The 20,857-nt window shown below is 40.9% G+C and overlaps 1 protein-coding gene and 1 non-coding gene across 2 annotated transcripts in view; both read left to right on the forward strand.

Moving 5' to 3' along the window:
- Positions 1-20,857, forward strand: part of LOC127665192 (contactin-associated protein-like 3) — a 171,633-nt gene that overhangs the window by 37,010 nt on the left and 113,766 nt on the right. The window lies entirely within an intron of this gene.
- Positions 18,418-18,548, forward strand: LOC127665355 (small nucleolar RNA SNORA4). Its single transcript, XR_007973399.1, has one exon. It is a non-coding gene; the product is annotated as a small nucleolar RNA SNORA4 (small nucleolar RNA).

Here is a 20,857-nt window from a genome sequence, read left to right on the forward strand (position 1 = left end):
AATCCTGCGGGCCCCAGCGGGAGCCTTCAGGTGCCTGCTTCGGGATCTGAACAGCCTGGACAGCAGCACCCTGTCTACAGGCAGTGCAGGGTGTAAGCTGTGCACCAGAGGCCAACGGGGAAGGGGCAGCTTGCACTGGTGAGTCCAGCACTGACAAGACCAAGTAACACCAGTGAGAGCTAGATGGCAAAAGGCAAACGCAGGAACGTCACTAACAGAAATCAAGGCAATATGGCAACATCTGAATCCAATTCTCTACCAGCATGTCCTGGATACCCCATCACACCAGTAAAACAAGATTTGGATTTAAAATCACTGGTCATGATGCTGGTACAGGAACATATGAAGGACATACTTAAAGAAATTCAGGAGAAAATGGATCAAAAGTTAGAAGCCCTTGCAAGGGAAACACAAAAATCATTGAAAGAAATCCAGGAGAATACGAAAGCCAACAAGGAGGAAATGCAAAAAACACTTAAAGAAATACAGGAGAACTTACGTCAACAGGCTGAGGTCGTGAAAGACGAAACACAAAAATCTCTTAAAGAAATACAGGAGAACTTTGGTCAACAGGCTGAGGTCATGAAAGAAAAAACACAAAAATCTCTTAAAGAATTACAGGAAAGCACAAACAAGCAAGTGAAGGAGCTAAGCAAGACCATCCAGGATCTAAAATCAGAAGTAGAAACAACTAAGAAAACTCAAAAGGAGACAACTTTGGAGATAGAAAGCCTTGGGAAGAAATCAGGGGACAGAGATGCAAATATCAACAACAGAATACAAGAAATAGAAGAAAGAATCTCAGATGCTGAAGATTCCATAGAAACCATGGACTCAGCAGTTAAAGAAAATGCAAAATGCAAAAAGCTTGTAACCCAAAATATCCAGGAAATCCAGGACACAATGAGAAGACCAAACCTAAGGATTATAGGCATAGATGAGAGTGAAGATTTACAACTTAAAGGGCCAGCAAATATCTTCAATAAAATTATGGAAGAAAACTGCCCTAACCTAAAGAGAGAGATGCCCATGAATATACAAGAAGCCTACAGAACTCCAAACAGACTGGACCAGAACAGAAATACTTCCCGTCACATAATAATCAAAACACCAAATGTTCTAAACAAAGAAAGAATATTAAAGGCAGTAAGAGAAAAAGGCCAAGTAACATATAAAGGAAGACCTATCAGAATCACAGCAGACTTTTCACCTGAGACTATGAAGGCTAGAAGGTCCTGGGCAGATCTCATGCAGACTCTAAGAGAACACAAATGCCAACCAAAACTACTATATCCAGCAAAACTCTCAATCACCATAGATGGAGAAACTAAGATATTTCACGACAAAACCAAGTTTACCCAATATCTATCCACAAACCCAGCCCTAAAAAGGATAATAGGAGTACAACACCAATACAAGGAGGGAAACTTCACCCTGAAAAAAGCAAGACAGTAACCTTTCATCAAACCCAAAAGTAGTTAAGCAATCAAATTTAAAAAATAACGTCAAAAATGATAGGAAGTAACAATCACTATTCCTTAATATCTCTTAACATCAATGGACTCAATGCCCCAATAAAAAGACACAGACTAACTGACTGGATACGTAAACAGGACCCTACATTTTGCTGCTTACAGGAAACACACCTCAGGGTCAAAGACAAACACTACCTTAGAGTAAAAGGCTGGAAGACAATTTTACAAGCAAATGGTCTCAGGAAACAAGCTGGAGTAGCCATTTTAATAACAGATAAAATTGACTTTCAACCCAAAGTCATCCACAGAGACTCTGAGGGACACTTCTTGCTGGTCAAAGGAAAAATACAACAAGAAGAACTCTCAATCCTGAACATCTATGCTCCAAATGCAAAGGCACCCTCTTTCATAAAAGAAACTTTGTTAAAACTCAAAGCACACATTGCACCTAACACAATAATTGTGGGTGACTTCAACACTGCACTTTCCTCAATGGACCGATCAGGAAAACAGAAACTAAACAAGGACACAATGAAACTAATTGAAGCTTTGGACCAATTAGATTTAACTGATATATATAGAACATTCTATCCTAAAACAAAAGAATATACCTTTTTTTCAGCACCTCATGGTACCTTCTCCAAAATCGACCATATAATTGGTCACAAGACAGACCTCAACAAATATAAGAAGATTGAACTAATCCCATGCCTCCTATCTGATCACTATGGAATAAAAGTGGTCTTCAATAGCAACAGAAATAATAGAAAACCCACATACACGTGGAAATTGAACAATACTCTACTCAATGATACCTTGGTCAAGGAAGAAATAAAGAAAGAAATTAAAGACTTTTTAGAACACAATGAAAATGAAAACACAACATACCCAAATCTATGGGACACAATGAAAGCAGTGCTAAGAGGAAAACTCATAGCCCTGAGTGCCTCCAAAAAGAAAATGGAGAGAGCATACATTACCAACTTAATGACACACCTGAAAGCCCTAGAACAAAAAGAAGTTATTTCACCCAGGAGGAGTAGAAGGCAGGAAATCATCAAACTCAGGGCCGAAATCAATCAAGTAGAAACAAAGAGAACCATACAAAAAATCAACAAAACCAGGAGCTGGTTCTTTGAGAAAATCAACAAGATAGATAAACCCTTAGCCAGACTGACCAAAGGGCACAGAGAAAGTATCCAAATTAACAAACTTAGAAATGAAAAGGGAGACATAACAACGGAAACTGAGGAAATCCAAAAAATCATCAGATCCTACTACAAGAGCCTGTACTCAACACAACTGGAGAATCTGGAGGAAATGGACAATTTCCTTGACAGATACCAAATACCAAAATTAAATCAGGACCAACTAGACCATCTGAACAGTCCCATAAAGCCTAAAGAAATAGAAGGAGTCATAGAAAGTCTTCCAACCAAAAAAAGCACAGGACCAGATGGTTTCAGTGCAGAATTCTACCAGACCTGCAAAGAAGAGTTAACACCAATACTCTTCAAACTATTCCACAAAATAGAAACAGAAGGAACACTACCCAATTCCTTCTACGAAGCCACAATTACACTGATACCAAAGCCACACAAAGATCCAACAAAGAAAGAGAACTTCAGACCAATTTCCCTTATGAACATCGATGCAAAAATACTCAATAAAATTCTTGCCAACCGAATCCAAGAACACATCAAAACGATCATCCACCATGATCAAGTAGGCTTTATCCCGGGAATGCAGGGTTGGTTCAATATACGGAAATCCATCAATACAATCCACTACATAAACAAACTCAAAGAACAAAACCACATGGTCATTTCATTGGATGCTGAAAAAGCATTTGACAAAATTCAGCATCCTTTCATGCTTAAAGTCTTGGAGAGAACAGGAATTCAAGGCCCATACCTAAACATAGTAAAAGCAATATACAGCAAACCGGTAGCCAGCATCAAACTAAATGGAGAGAAACTTGAAGCAATCCCACTGAAATCAGGGACCAGACAAGGCTGCCCCCTTTCTCCTTATCTTTTCAATATTGTACTTGAGGTACTAGCTCGGGCAATTCGACAACATAAGGAGGTCAAAGGGATACAAATTGGAAAGGAGGAAGTCAAACTATCATTATTTGCAGACGACATGATAGTCTACCTGAGTGACCCAAAAAACTCCACTAGAGAGCTCCTACAGCTGATAAATAACTTCAGCAAAGTGGCAGGTTATAAAACCAACTCAAGCAAATCAGTGGCCTTCCTATACTCAAAGGATAAGCAGGCTGAGAAAGAAATTAGGGAAATGACCCCCTTCACAATAGCCACAAACAATATAAAGTATCTTGGGGTGACTCTTACCAAACATGTGAAAGATCTGTATGACAAGAACTTCAAGACTCTGAAGAAGGAAATGGAAGAAGACCTCAAAAAATGGGAAAACCTCCCATGCTCATGGATCGGTAGAATCAATATAGTTAAAATGGCCATTTTGCCTAAAGCACTATACAGATTCAATGTAATACCCATCAAAATCCCAACTCAATTCTTCACAGAGTTAGAAAGAGCAATTATCAAATTCATCTGGAACAACAAAAAACCCAGGATAGCTAAAACTATTCTCAGCAACAAAAGAAAATCTGGGGGAATCAGTATCCCTGACCTCAAGCAATACTACAGAGCAATAGTGTTAAAAACTGCATGGTATTGGTACAGTGACAGGCAGGAGGATCAATGGAACAGGATTGAAGATCCAGAAGTGAACCCACACACCTATGGCCACTTGATCCTCGACAAAGAGGCTGAAAACATCCAATGGAAAAAAGATAGCCTTTTCAACAAATGGTGCTGGTTCAACTGGAGGTCAGCATGCAGAAGAATGCGAATTGATCCATCCTTGTCCCCTTGTACTAAGCTCAAATCCAAATGGATCAAGGACCTCCACATAAAGCCAGACACTCTGAAGCTAATAGAAAAGAAACTGGGGAAGACCCTTGAGGACATCGGTACAGGGAGAAAGTTTCTGAACAGAACACCAATAGCGTATGCTCTAAGAGCAAGAATTGACAAATGGGACCTCATAAGGTTACAGAGTTTCTGTAAGGCAAAGGACACCATCAAGAGGACAGATCAGCAACCAACAAATTGGGAAAAGATCTTCACCAATCCTTCATCAGATAGAGGGCTAATATCCAATATATATAAAGAACTCAAGAAGTTAGACTCCAGAAAACCGAACAACCCTATTAAAAAATGGGGTACAGAGTTAAACAAAGAATTCTCACCTGAAGAACTTCGGATGGCGGAGAAGCATCTTAAAAAATGCTCAACTTCATTAGTCATTAGGGAAATGCAAATCAAAACAACCCTAAGATTTCATCTTACACCAGTCAGAATGGCTAAGATTAAAAATTCAGGAGACAGCAGGTGTTGGAGAGGGTGCGGAGAAAGAGGAACACTCCTCCACTGCTGGTGGGGTTGCAAATTGGTACAACCACTCTGGAAAGCAGTCTGGCGGTTCCTCCGAAAACTGGGCACCTCACTTCCAGAAGATCCTGCTATACCACTCCTGGGCATATACCCAGAGGATTCCCCACCATGTAATAAGGATACATGCTCTACTATTTTCATAGCAGCCCTATTTATAATTGCCAGATGCTGGAAAGAACCCAGGTATCCCTCAACAGAAGAGTGGATGCAAAAAATGTGGTATATCTACACAATGGAGTACTATTCAGCCATTAGAAACAATAAATTCATGAAATTCTTAGGCAAATGGATGGAGCTAGAGAATATCATACTAAGTGAGGTAACCCAGACTCAAAAGGTGAATCATGGTATGCACTCACTAATAAGTGGTTATTAACCTAGAAAACTGGAATACCCAAAACATAATCCACACATCAAATGAGATACAAGAAGAAAGCAGGAGTGGTCCCTGGTTCTGGAAAGACTCAGTGAAACAGTATTTGGCAAAACCAGAATGGGGAACTGGGAAGGGGTGGGAGAGAGGACAGGGGAAGAGAAGGGGGCTTACGGGACTTTCGGGGAGTGGGGGGGGCTAGAAAAGGGGAAATCATTTGAAATGTAAATAAATTATATCGAATAAAAAATGTAAAAAAAAAAAACAAAACAAAACAAAAACCCCAGGCTACCATGGCTAGTGAAATATCTTAGGATCATGATGATAGTATTCAATAACATTCTACAAACCAAAGTACCATGTTAGAAATACTGACATGTTGGCATGCCCTCTTCCCTTACATCTATGTTCACTTGTTCTGTGAAAACTTTTTAAAATCCTATAAGGAAATAGATAACCTTTTCTTTCATTTTGAAATTTGCTACAGGCTGCAATTGGAAATATTAGGGCAATTATCTAGTCCTGACACAAGTTCAAGTGGCTTCTCTGCATATCTACTCCACTTCTGTTTGAATGTTAATTAGAAAAAACAATTAGCATGTTAGTAAAGGATTTCTTTCTACACCTTTACCATACCAAACCTCTCATTCCCAGGTTTCTTCTCCGTAAATATCTCATCATACACCAACCACTTGTGCTCAGCCCCTTAGAATAGCCAATATCCACTCCTTTCTACTGATATTCTACCTGTCAGGATATCCTTTCAATGTATCACCCTTCAGCAGATCCTGCCAGACACATCTCCAAAGACCATGTGGAATTTGACAGCCTTTCATCATATCTCCACCACAGGCCAGCAACCAATCCTTACCTGCAGTACTATATGGCTACAATAATTTGTACACAACACATAAAGATGTAAACCATAACAACAGAAACAAAATGTGGAGATGAAGGATTAAAAATGATAATGTTTATTACATGATTAAATCAAGTCACTGGATTTGCAGGCGGCGGCGGCGGCGGCGGCGGCGGTAGCAGTGGCTGCTCCAGCTGAAGGGCCATCAGCAGTGGAACCAAGGCGACACAGGGTCCAGTTAGGCCCTGCGCCCACGACCACTGACCTTCGCTGACCAGCCGGGCAGCAAGCAACTGCGGTTCTGCGGAGCCTTTCGCTGCACGGAAGCCACTTCAGAACTCGGCTGCCCGCCAGTCAGGAGAGACTCACCGCCATCTTGATCCCGGGCTCCAGAGATCGGTCAGACTGAGGTACACAAACATAATCCTAGGCCCAACACCGCAGGGGTCTGAGCCAGACGGGCGTTGGCCTGCACCCAGGCCCTGGGCTGTTCGAGTGGCCATCGGGGCGCCAACCCAGCCAGGAGTTTTTTTTTTTGCCCCGGCCGGTGCACGCGCCGCCATTTTGCCTACAGGAGCCAGAGTGCTCGGGAGGGCAGAGACTGCTAACAAGCGTAGCCTGAGGCTAACAAAACGGGGGTCTAGGCCCCAAAAGGCACAGGACTGACCCCAAGAACTGGGCGGCTTGGTGGGCCATCTGTGTGTCAACCAGCCCAGGAGGTTATTAGCACAACAGACTCTCCCGGTGCTTTCGCGGAGCGCGGACTCGCACGCCCGCCATCCGGGTCACCTGGCGGACCCAAATAACAGACATAGCCCTAGGGGAACTTTGCTCGGACCTTGGCCTCCCAGGCGTTTGCCTGGACTCAGGGCCCAGGCGACAAGGCTAACCTAGTGTGCGCCAGCCCGGTTGGGGAAATCGGCTGCCCAGCGGAGTGAGCGGAGCACAGGGGAGGTCACAGCAACATTCACCTTCAGAGCTCCCTGGGGGTGCACACGGGTTCAACCTGGTCCACAGACACAATCTGGGGCAAGGCCTCAGGCAGAAGCCCCCAGCTCAACTCTCTCCGCTTCAGATCAGCCTGGGTGGCCGCCACATCTCCAGGTCCCTCAAGAGGCTAGTGGGGGCTTCCGGGCGGCCAGCTGGGAGAAGTCGGTGTGCTCCAATAAATCCTGCGGGCCCCAGCGGGAGCCTTCAGGTGCCTGCTTCGGGATCTGAACAGCCTGGACAACAGCACCCTGTCTATAGGCAGTGCAGAGTGTAAGCTGTGCACCAGAGGCCAACGGGGAAGGGGCAGCTTGCACTGGTGAGTCCAGCACTGACAAGACCAAGTAACACCAGTGAGAGCTAGATGGCAAAAGGCAAACGCAGAAACGTCACTAACAGAAATCAAGGCAATATGGCAACATCTGAACCAAATTCTCCTCTACCAGCAAGTCCTGGATACCCCATCACACCAGTAAACCAAGATTTGGATTTAAAATCACTGGTCATGATGCTGGTACAGGAACACATGAAGGACATTGAGGAGAAAATGGATCAAAAGTTAGAAGCCCTTGCAAGGGAAACACAAAAATCATTGAAAGAAATCCAGGAGAATACAAAAGCCAACAAGGAGGAAATGCAAAAAACACTTAAAGAAATACAGGAGAACTTTGCTCAACAGGCTGAGGTCATGAAAGACGAAACACAAAAATCTCTTAAAGAAATACAGGAGAACTTTGGTCAACAGGCTGAGCTCATGAAAGAGGAAACACAAAAATCTCTTAAAGAATTACAGGAAAACACAAACATGCAAGGGAAGGAGCTAAGCAAAACCATCCAGGATCTAAAATCAGAAGTAGAAACAACTAAGAAAACTCAAAGGGAGACAACTTTGGAGATAGAAAGCCTTGGGAAGAAATCAGGGGACAGAGATGCAAATATCAACAACAGAATACAAGAGATAGAAGAAAGAATCTCAGATGCTGAAGATTCCATAGAAACCATGGACTCAACAGTTAAAGAAAATGCAAAGTGCAAAAAGCTTGTAACCCAAAATATCCAGGAAATCCAGGACACAATGAGAAGACCAAACCTAAGGATTATAGGCATAGATGAGAGTGAAGATTTACAACTTAAAGGGCCAGCAAATATCTTCAATAAAATTATGGAAGAAAACTTCCCTAACCTAAAGAGAGAGATGCCCATGAATATACAAGAAGCCTACAGAACTCCAAACAGACTGGACCAGAACAGAAATACTTCCCGTCACATAATAATCAAAACACCAAATGTTCTAAACAAAGAAAGAATACTAAAGGCAGTAAGAGAAAAAGGCCAAGTAACATATAAAGGAAGACCTATCAGAATCACAGCAGACTTTTCACCTGAGACTATGAAGGCTAGAAGGTCCTGGGCAGATCTCATGCAGACTCTAAGAGAACACAAATGCCAACCAAAACTACTATATCCAGCAAAACTCTCAATCACCATAGATGGAGAAACTAAGATATTTCACGACAAAACCAAGTTCACCCAATATCTATCCACAAACCCAGCCCTAAAAAGGATAATAGGAGGACAACACCAATACAAGGAGGGAAACTCCACCCTGAAAAAAGCAAGATAGTAACCTTTCATCAAACCCAAATAAGTTAAGCAATCAAATTTAAAAAATAACGTCAAAAATGATAGGAAGTAACAATCACTATTCCTTAATATCTCTTAACATCAATGGACTCAATGCCCCAATAAAAAGACACAGACTAACTGACTGGATACGTAAACAGGACCCTACATTTTGCTGCTTACAGGAAACACACCTCAGGGTCAAAGACAAACACTACCTTAGAGTAAAAGGCTGGAAGACAATTTTACAAGCAAATGGTCTCAGGAAACAAGCTGGAGTAGCCATTTTAATATCAGATAAAATTGACTTTCAACCCAAAGTCATCAAAAGAGACTCTGAGGGACACTTCTTGCTGGTCAAAGGAAAAATACAACAAGAAGAACTCTCAATCCTGAACATCTATGCTCCAAATGCAAGGGCACCCTCTTTCGTAAAAGAAACTTTATTAAAACTCAAAGCACACATTGCACCTAACACAATAATTGTGGGTGACTTCAACACTGCACTTTCCTCAATGGACCGATCAGGAAAACAGAAACTAAACAAGGACACAATGAAACTAATTGAAGCTTTGGACCAATTAGATTTAACTGATATATATAGAACATTCTATCCTAAAACAAAAGAATATACCTTTTTTTCAGCACCTCATGGTACCTTCTCCAAAATCGACCATATAATTGGTCACAAGACAGACCTCAACAAATATAAAAAGATAGAACTAATCCCATGCCTCCTATCTGATCACTATGGAATAAAAGTGGTCTTCAATAGCAACAGAAACAACAGAAAACCCACAAACACGTGGAGATTGAACAATACTCTACTCAATGACACCTTGGTCAAGGAAGAAATAAAGAAAGAAATTAAAGACTTTTTAGAACACAATGAAAATGAAAACACAACATACCCAAATCTATGGGACACAATGAAAGCAGTGCTAAGAGGAAAACTCATAGCCCTGAGTGCCTCCAAAAAGAAAATGGAGAGAGCATACATTACCAACTTAATGACACACCTGAAAGCCCTAGAACAAAAAGAAGCTATTTCACCCAGGAGGAGTAGAAGGCAGGAAATCATCAAACTCAGGGCCGAAATCAATCAAGTAGAAACAAAGAGAACCATACAAAAAATCAACAAAACTAGGAGCTGGTTCTTTGAGAAAATCAACAAGATAGATAAACCCTTAGCCAGACTGACCAAAGGGCACAGAGAAAGTATTCAAATTAACAAACTTAGAAATGAAAAGGGAGACATAACAACGGAAACTGAGGAAATCCAAAAAATCATCAGATCCTACTACAAGAGCCTGTACTCAACACAACTGGAGAATCTGGAGGAAATGGACAATTTCCTTGACAGATACCAAATACCAAAATTAAATCAGGACCAACTAGACCATCTAAACAGTCCCATAAAGCCTAAAGAAATAGAAGGAGTCATAGAAAGTCTTCCAACCAAAAAAAGCACAGGACCAGATGGTTTCAGTGCAGAATTCTACCAGACCTTCAAAGAAGAGTTAACACCAATACTCTTCAAACTATTCCACAAAATAGAAACAGAAGGAACACTACCCAATTCCTTCTACGAAGCCACAATTACGCTGATACCAAAGCCACACAAAGATCCAACAAAGAAAGAGAACTTCAGACCAATTTCCCTTATGAACATCGATGCAAAAATACTCAACAAAATTCTTGCCAACCGAATCCAAGAACACATCAAAACGATCATCCACCATGATCAAGTAGGCTTTATCCCGGGAATGCAGGGTTGGTTCAATATACGGAAATCCATCAATACAATCCACTACATAAACAAACTCAAAGAACAAAACCACATGGTCATTTCATTGGATGCTGAAAAAGCATTTGACAAAATTCAGCATCCTTTCATGCTTAAAGTCTTGGAGAGAACAGGAATTCAAGGCCCATACCTAAACATAGTAAAAGCAATATACAGCAAACCGGTAGCCAGCATCAAACTAAACGGAGAGAAACTTGAAGCAATCCCACTGAAATCAGGGACCAGACAAGGCTGCCCCCTTTCTCCTTATCTTTTCAATATTGTACTTGAGGTACTAGCTCGGGCAATTCGACAACATAAGGAGATCAAAGGGATACAAATTGGAAAGGAAGAAGTCAAACTATCATTATTTGCAGACGACATGATCGTCTACCTAAGTGACCCAAAGAACTCCACTAGAGAGCTCCTACAGCTGATAAACAACTTCAGCAAAGTGGCAGGTTACAAAATCAACTCAAGCAAATCAGTGGCCTTCCTATACTCAAAGGATAAGCAGGCTGAGAAAGAAATTAGGGAAATGACCCCCTTCACAATAGCCACAAACAGTATAAAGTATCTTGGGGTGACTCTTACCAAACATGCGAAAGATCTGTATGGCAAGAACTTCAAGACTCTGAAGAAGGAAATGGAAGAAGACCTCAAAAAATGGGAAAACCTCCCATGCTCATGGATCGGTAGAATCAATATAGTTAAAATGGCCATTTTGCCTAAAGCACTATACAGATTCAATGCAATACCCATCAAAATCCCAACTCAATTCTTCACAGAGTTAGAAAGAGCAATTATCAAATTCATCTGGAACAACAAAAAATCCAGGATAGCTAAAACTATTCTCAGCAACAAAAGAAAATCTGGGGGAATCAGTATCCCTGACCTCAAGCAATACTACAGAGCAATAGTGTTAAAAACTGCATGGTATTGGTACAGTGACAGGCAGGAGGATCAATGGAACAGGATTGAAGATCCAGAAATGAACCCACACACCTATGGCCACTTGATCCTCGACAAAGAGGCTGAAAACATCCAATGGAAAAAAGATAGCCTTTTCAACAAATGGTGCTGGTTCAACTGGAGGTCAGCATGCAGAAGAATGCGAATTGATCCATCCTTGTCTCCTTGTACTAAGCTCAAATCCAAATGGATCAAGGACCTCCACATAAAGCCAGACACTCTGAAGCTAATAGAAAAGAAACTGGGGATGACCCTTGAGGACATCGGTACAGGGAGAAAGTTTCTGAACAGAACACCAATAGCGTATGCTCTAAGAGCAAGAATTGACAAATGGGACCTCATAAGGTTACAGAGTTTCTGTAAGGCAAAGGACACCATCAAGAGGACAGATCGGCAACCAACAAATTGGGAAAAGATCTTCACCAATCCTACATCAGATAGAGGGCTAATATCCAATATATATAAAGAACTCAAGAAGTTAGACTCCAGAAAACCGAACAACCCTATTAAAAAATGGGGTACAGAGTTAAACAAAGAATTCTCACCTGAAGAACTTCGGATGGCGGAGAAGCATCTTAAAAAATGCTCCACTTCATTAGTCATTAGGGAAATGCAAATCAAAACAACCCTAAGATTTCATCTTACACCAGTCAGAATGGCTAAGATTAAAAATTCAGGAGACAGCAGGTGTTGGAGAGGATGCGGAGAAAGAGGAACACTCCTCCACTGCTGGTGGGGTTGCAAATTGGTACAACCACTCTGGAAAGCAGTCTGGCGGTTCCTCCGAAAACTGGGCACCTCACTTCCAGAAGATCCTGCTATACCACTCCTGGGCATATACCCAGAGGATTCCCCACCATGTAATAAGGATACATGCTCTACTATGTTCATAGCAGCCCTATTTATAATTGCCAGATGCTGGAAAGAACCCAGGTATCCCTCAACAGAAGAGTGGATACAAAAAATGTGGTATATCTACACAATGGAGTACTATTCAGCCATTAGAAACAATGAATTCATGAAATTCTTAGGCAAATGGATGGAGCTAGAGAACATCATACTAAGTGAGGTAACCCAGACTTAAAAGGTGAATCATGGTATGCACTCACTAATAAGTGGTTATTAACCTAGAAAACTGGAATACCCAAAACATAATCCACACATCAAATGAGATACAAGAAGAAAGCAGGAGTGGTCCCTGGTTCTGGAAAGACTCAATGAAACAGTATTTGGCAAAACCAGAACGGGGAACTGGGAAGGGGTGGGAGGGAGGACAGGGGAAGAGAAGGGGGCTTACGGGACTTTCGGGGAGTGGGGGGGGGGGCTAGAAAAGGGGAAATCATTTGAAATGTAAATAAATTATATCAAATAAAAAAAAAAGACAAAAAAAAAAAAATCAAGTCACTGTCAGCCTCAAAGTCCAGTTAAAAGTGAAGAAGGCTTCCATAAGTCTTCTAGTGGCCACAAAGTAGAATTGTATAGTAGATATGCAAAAGGTAAAGCATAATAAATCAAAATTGAGTTCTAGAGAAATGATCCTCATCATGAAGATATCAGCAACAGAAGAGCAAAAGATCTAGAGAACAAACAGAAAGCCATTAAAATTACCACAGTAGCCGGGCGGTGGTATCTTCTGTAAGGCAAAGGACACCATCAAGAGGACAAATCGGCAACCAACAAATTGGGAAAAGATCTTCACCAATCCTACATCAGATAAAAGGCTAATATCCAATATATATAAAGAACTCAAGAAGTTAGATTCCAGAAAACCAAACAACCCTATTAAAAAATGGGGTACAGAGTTCTCACCTGAAGAACTTCGGATGGGGGAGAAGCATCTTAAAAAATGCTCAACTTCATTAGTCATTAGGGAAATGCAAATCAAAACAAACCTGAGATTTCATCTTACACCAGTCAGAATGGCTAAGATTAAAAATTCAGGAGACAGCAGGTGTTGGAGAGGGTGTGGAGAAAGAGGAACACTCCTCCACTGCTGGTGGGGTTGCAAATTGATACAGCCACTCTGGAAATCAGTCTGACGGTTCCTCTGAAAACTGGGCACCTTACTTCCAGAAGATCCTGCTATACCACTCCTGGGCATATACCCAGAGGATTCCCCACCATGTAATAAGGATACATGCTCTACTATGTTCATAGCAGCCCTATTTATAATTTTTTATTATAATTTTTATTTTCTATATTCTTTGTTTATATTCCAAATGATTTCCCCTTTCCAGGTTTTCCCCTCCCCATAAGCTCCCTAAGCCCTCTTCCCTCTGCCCATTCTCCTATCAACCCCCTCCTACTTCTCTGCCCTGGTACTACCCTACAATGATATAACAAGCCTTTTCAGGATCAGGAACTTCTCCTTCCTTCTTCTTGGGAGTCATTTGATATGTGAATTGTGTCTTGGGTATTCAGAGTTTCTGAGCTACAAGAGAACACACATGGAATACAGTCACTGATAAGTGGATATTAGCTCAGAACTTCATGCTTCAAGCAGGAACAATGTAAAAAGAAATTAGTTTTGTCCAGCAATCTAAACCTGAAAATATGTTTGGGATTTGAACTCTACCTCTTATTTTGTATTGCTTAATGTCTTCATTGGTCTTTCAATTCAGATGGCTTGTCTTTGTTTCAGAGCCTGGAACATTCTAAAACACAATGTCATTCTTTTTAAGCGAAAAAGAGAAAAAAAAAATCACTTAAGCAGTGGGAAAAGATCCCCAGGGAGCTATTGTACTCTACTCTGCAAAAGCTTCATTAGGCAAACTTGTGACTGAGAAGAAAAGTAAATTCACTTTCAGAAAATTTTCTAAGAAAGTTTGCAATGATTCCTGCAAAGTGTTCAGGAATTTAACACAAAATTACTCTGTTCATATATTTCCCACATTTTCTTTCCAGAATAATAAAATCTAAAATGGTCAACCAATTTCCATAAATAGTGGCTTTCTACCCTTTATTCAGAATCACTTCCCTAATTAGTTAATTAAGGAAACTGATATGCAAAGTGCTTAGATGTCAGAGATGATAATTTTTAATTAAGCACCCTGTAACAGTACAATGAGCTCTTATTATATCCCATTACCTTTCTGTATACAAGTACTTGAATTCATATGTTGAATTTCTATATGGACTATATTATACATACATACCTTATATTTTTCAGTCATAATCTTAGTCTTCCAAAATTTTTCTCCAAGTTAAATTATTCAAGATCTTAGGCAGAATATATTATGAACTTTTATTTTTCTGAAAAGAAACTATTCATATGTGCTGAGGTCAGACTGAGAAATTCTAGGTACATCTGAATTTGCTCTCAGGAATATAATCTGTTCTATTACTTACCCAGTCCTTTATATGATACCTGCTGCAATTGTGCATGAAACTAGTCGCTAGGGTTACCATGAGACCATATTTTTAGTCAAAGAGTTCCTTCTTGCCATACCTGCAGAGTTTAGTGTGAGTAGTTACTCCTCTCCATCTTCTTCCTTCTCTCATTCTGTCTTGTTTCCTCAATTTTCTCCTACTTCTTTCTTGCTGTTGCTCTTTACTAGCCAGAGTCCATGTATTGTGGCACAGTAGAAATGCTTGGATCACATACTCCAAGACAAAGCCAGTGAGGAGCACCAAACTACCCAATACCCCCACAGGCAAGCTATGTCCTTTAATGGATTTCTGACTACTACTTCTCCTGTCAACTCAACACCCACTAGAATGCTAGAAATGTCAAATCAATCAGGATAGAGTTTTAGCCTCAATACACAGGCCAGGTAAATGAGACGATACATCAAGAAATGTGGCACATGACTTTAATCTCACCACTTGGGAGGCAGATCTCTGTGAGTTCAAGGCCAGGCTTGTCTACAAAATAAGTTCCAGGGCAGCCATTGCTACACAGAAAAACTGTCTTGCCAGGGTGTGTGTGTGTGTGTGTGTGTGTGTGTGTGTGTGTGTATGAGAGAGAGAGAGAGAGAGAGAGAGAGAGAGAGAGAGAGAGAGAAGAGTTACATGAAGGTATGAATTCCATTGTCAGGTCAGATATGTTCAAACATTGGAACTGTTTGATCTGTAAACTCAGTCTGGTTGTTTGACATCCTTGAATAGCTTAGATATTACTAGACCACATAACTTTTAGGATCACTGTCAAAATGAAACAAAACATATCTATAGACAAAAATGACATGTAAATTATCAGTGATTTTGTTAGTTGATGACAGTAGATAGATGCCTGATTGTAATAGATTTAGGAAAGAAAATGAGGTAATGAAAAAAAAATAACAAGGACACAGCAAATATTGATACTCATTCTAGAAATCTAAATGCTTCAGGAAGAGTCATGAATTAGCAAAAACAAGAGACAAATGAATAAAAAAAAAATGAAGTGGACCCTAGAGAGAAAACCTGACTATTATAGTACATTTTCTGTTGTGTAACAGCTTTGCTGTGGCTGAGTAGGTTATAAAGAATCAATGTATCTAGATAGATATAGATGATATAGATATAGATTAGAGAAAGATAGAGAGATGACAGAAGTATAGAAGTAGAGATAGCTATATAGATATAGATATATAGATATAGATATAAATATAGATATAGATGATAAACAGAGATATATAGACTAGATATATAATTATACAATATGTATTATTTTGACTCATGGCTCTGGAGGCTGGAGGATCCAAGATCATGGCTCAGCTTCTGGTTGAGGCCCACAAAGCTCTTCTCATCAAAAAGCAAGTGAGCACATAGAGAGTACAAAAGAGGCAAAAAAAAAAAAAAAAAAAAATCCACATGGCAACAATGCTTTACAACAGCCTACCCTGGAAGTAACTAATAAAGTACCACAGGATAAAAATTTCTCTCTGTTAATAACCTAGTAACCTCTTTAACATCTTACTTTTCAGTCCCACCACAATACCATTTAGATTTCAAAATGATTTCCAGGGGTGGAATGTGGGGCAGCTTACTACTGAAGACAAGAATCAAGAAAGCAGATCATTATGTTCCCTTTCTTCTGTGTTAGAGGCCCAGGGCCTCATAAAGACTATGAGTGCTAATAAATTAAATAAAGAGTAAATAGGCTGGATTTTAAACATATTGAACAATGGTGTCTGATACACAATATCGCTGAATTTTTATTGAGTATCAGGCACTCTGATGAAAATTCTAGGGGTATGATATTATTTACTCTTTCACAGTATTACTTGGGTGAAGCCATTCGTGTTGTTCCAGTAAAAGAATGTGTATTAGAAATCTTGGCTGTCCAACTGGATGACTGTCACAATCTTGATTTTCTTGACGACACTGGAGTATTCTTAGATAACATTGAGTCTCTTTTCTTTTATCTTTCCTCCACCTCTTCATTTCCTCCCTCCCTTTTATTTTTTTCCCTTATGAAAGAATGAGGGCACAGTGTTTGGAAGAAATAATTGTAAGTGCGGGGGAGGGGGAGCAGGGGGAGAGGAGGAAAATATGTTACACAGGAATGTAGAACACAAAAGCTACAGATAAAAATCTAAACAAAAGCTAAAAATCTAATCTGCAGACCTGTGGCACAAGGTTTTGCAGACTAGCCAGGCCCTGGGGAGTCTTGCTGGCCTGAGTTCTGAGGTGGTTTTGTTGCTGTCCCAGCTCAGACCCAGTCCCTGTTCAGGTTCTCACATGGTAACACAGATCTCGGATTATCTAGTACTTCTGTGGACTCTGTCTCCCTTGATGGAGGGAAAGCATGACTCAGCAAGGCTATTCTCACCAACTCTGAAACTCATTAAGGAAGGTGACATCCATGTTGGGCAAAATGTGCCCCTGCTTCCTGTACAGATATTAATTTCACAAGGATAAAAACCCTTTCCTTTGGAAGTCCTCCTGTAAGAAGTGTGAGCCTGAGTGGCTGGTCCCAGATAAATATCCCCAAGTTTGAGAACCAAGCAGGAAAAAGAGAAAGACTAGGAGGTAGTGGCCAGTGAGGACTGTGAGGGCAGATTGGGACATAGCCACCCCTAAAGGATTGGAGAGAAGAGAGGAGCTGAAGGCTCCTGTCTACTTTCCCATCTCTCACACTCAGTTCCCTCTTCTAGAAAACTAATTTTTTTCTTTGCACACAGCGGAAAATGGAGACTTCTTTAAAATAAAATCTAGGCATGAATTTTCTTAAAATGAAAATTATGGCTCATATTTGTAGTTCAGACTCTGGGAGGCTGAAGCCGAAGGATCACATGTTCTAAGCCAGCCTGGGTTGTTGCAAAACAAACCAAAAATAGTGAAATTCTAAAATGGTCAAGCAAATTCTTACAACTCTCCCCGCCCCCCCTGCAATGTCCCCCAAACTGCCTTCTGCTTTTTTTTTAAAGATTTATTTATTAATTATATGTAAGTACACTGTAGCTGTCCTTATACACTCCAGAAGAGGGCATCAGATCTCATTACAGATGGTTGTGAGCCACAATGTGCTTGCTGGGATTTGAATTCAGGACCTTTGAATTCAGTTAAGTGCTCTTAACTGCTGAGTCATCTCTTCCACCCTCTTCTACTTTTAAGAGGATCATATATGGAGCATAATAACTCTAGAAGCTCACCTTCTCAGGATGAGGGAAATCCCCATCATCCATTGAAAGCTTATTCCAGGATGGTTAATGGGCATTTCCAGTGTATGTGCTTACAGGGCACTACCTGGAGCTGATCTTAGTGGACAATAGGAAGAACGAAAGAAAGAAAGAAAGAAAGAAAGAAAGAAAGAAAGAAAGAAAGAAAGAAAGAAAGAAAGAAAGAAAGAAAGAAAGGAAGGAAGGAAGGAAGGAAGGAAGGAAGGAAGGAAGGAAGGAAGGAAGGAAGGAAGGAAGGAAGGAAGGAAGGAAGAAACAAAGAATGAAAAGAACGGTTTGAATAACCTTCACCAATACAGGCTATTTGGGAGAATAAGTAAGACCACACTCCACAGTGGGCTATACCACTTAGTATGGTTCATTACTATATTGTGGCCTACATTGATTAATAAAGAAAAAGAAAAGAAAAGAAAGGTTTGTCAGTGCATTTAGTGTACTCCATGGCTGCCCTAAAGCTACACAGTTTTAGAGTGGTTCTTCTGTTGAGTCTAACTTAGAAGTCAGGAATTATAGAGAACAGGTTACATGGGGCCCATGTGCTACCATGGTACTGAGGTTCTGAAAGATAGTGATAGAAAAGGTGTACTGGCTAGTTTTGTGTGTCAACTTGACACAGGCTGGAGTTATTACAGAGAAAGGAGCTTTAGTTGGGGAAGTGCCTCCATGAGATCCAGCTGTGGGGCATTTTCTCATTTAGTGATCAAGTGGATAGGGCCCCTTGTGGGTGGTACCACCTTTGGGCTGGTGTTCTTGGGTTCTATAAGAGAGCAGGCTGAGCAAGCCAGGGGAAGCAAGCCATTAAGAAACATCCTTCTGTGGCCTCTGCATCAGCTCCTACTTCCTGACCTGCTTGAGTTCCAGTCCTGACTTCCTTTAGTGATGAACTGCAACATGGAAGTGTAAGCTCAATAAACCCTTTTTCCTCCCCAGCTTGCTTCTTGGTCATGATGTTTGTGCAGGAATAGAAACCCTGACTAAGACAAATTGGTACCAGCTTAGTGGGGTATTCCTGTGTCAACCTGACCATGTTTTGGGGAGGACTGTGGAAGGACTTTGGAACTTTGAGCTAGAAAAGCCATTAGAATATTAAGAGCTTGGTGGAAAGTTCTGTAGGGGCTTGGAAGACAATTCAGAGGGAAGATTAAAGACTCTTACAGTGGCCATGTTTTGATTGTGAAAATTCTGTGGTTTTGGTTAGCTGGGGCTGAAGAATCAGCTGTGAGTAACAAGATACCAGAACCACTAAAGCAAACCTTTGTGTTACTGGAACTATTGATGCTGGTTAGCTGGAGCTAAGAAATTAGCGGTGATTAAGAAGAGACCAGCATCACTGAGATAAAATCTTCTTGGAAATGTTTTCTGAGAGCACAGAGAGTGTGTTCCAGAGATAAACACAGTTGTATTTTGTGCTGTGGCTGGACTTGGTACTGTGTAAGAGTCACCCAGATGGTACTGGTTTTGAAGGCATGAAGGGGTCATGAAGAGCAGCTGAGGCTCTTGGCACAGTGAGAGGCCATGGAAGGCCATTGGTGAAGGTGCAGCCTCAGTTGCAATTGATGGCCCAGGATTTGAAGAGGTCATGCATAGGAGCATAGGCTTGTCACCATGAAGAGAGCCTATGAGAGGCTATTGGTGAAGCCTAATTACAGTAGAAGACAGCAGTGTTTTGGAGATGCCAGTGCCATGAGATGACCACCAAGAACAGCAGCAGCAGTGGAGTACAGGCAGCTGGAGCCTAGAAGACAAGCTGTGTGCTACAAAGGGCAGAGCTGGAGAAGTGACCCACGCCCTTGGAGGAGCCCAGAAGATTGTGAGTTGGATACCAAACATTGAACCATTGGAGTTTGTTTTGCTTTTGGTTGTGACTATGCCCTGATATGTTTCCCTCTTGAAGGAAGAAAGTATTTTAGTGGAGCCCACAGTTAAAAGACTTAATTTTTAAATGACTTTGAATTTTAAAGATATTGGACATTTTAAGGTGATTGAACTTTTAATATGTAAAGACCGTGGGACTTTTAAAGTAATTTAGATCTTGGGGATGAATAAGAAAGTAAGGGTTGAGGCTTAATAGTGATGTGTTTGTGTGTCAAGTTGACAAGGGGTCAATTCTACTGGCTAGTTTTGTGTGTCAACTTGACACAGGCTGGAGTTATCACAGAGAAAGGAGCTTTAATTGGGGAAGTGCCTCCATGAGATCCAGCTGTGGGGCATTTTCTCAATTAGTGATCAAGTGGGGAGGGCCCCTTGTGGGTGGTACCACCTTTGGGCTGGTGCTCTTGGGTTCTATAAGAGAGCAGGCTGAGCAAGCCAGGGGAAGCAAGCCAGTAAGAAACATCCTTCTATGGCCTCTGCATCAGCTCCTGCTTCCTAACCTCCTTGAGTTCCAGTCCTGACTTCCTTTAGTGATGAACTGCAACGTGGAAGTGTAAGGTGAATAAACCCTTTCCTCCCCAACTTGCTACTTGGTCATGATGTTTGTGCAGGAATAGACACCCTGACTAAGACAAAAAGTCTGAGGCTTTAAACAAAGACAATGTTTAAAGACACTGTTCACTAGCCTGTGTTCAGTTACATTTTCAGATTATGAGACTTGAGCTGATGATAATGCCTTGTGAAAATTAAAATTTGTTAGATTGATGTAGCCTGCCTGTCATAGCTTCTTCACTTTTCATTTATGTTGATAGACATGACT

The sequence above is a fragment of the Apodemus sylvaticus genome, chromosome 14, assembly GCF_947179515.1.
Source record: "Apodemus sylvaticus chromosome 14, mApoSyl1.1, whole genome shotgun sequence".
NCBI classification, from domain to species: domain Eukaryota; kingdom Metazoa; phylum Chordata; class Mammalia; order Rodentia; family Muridae; genus Apodemus; species Apodemus sylvaticus.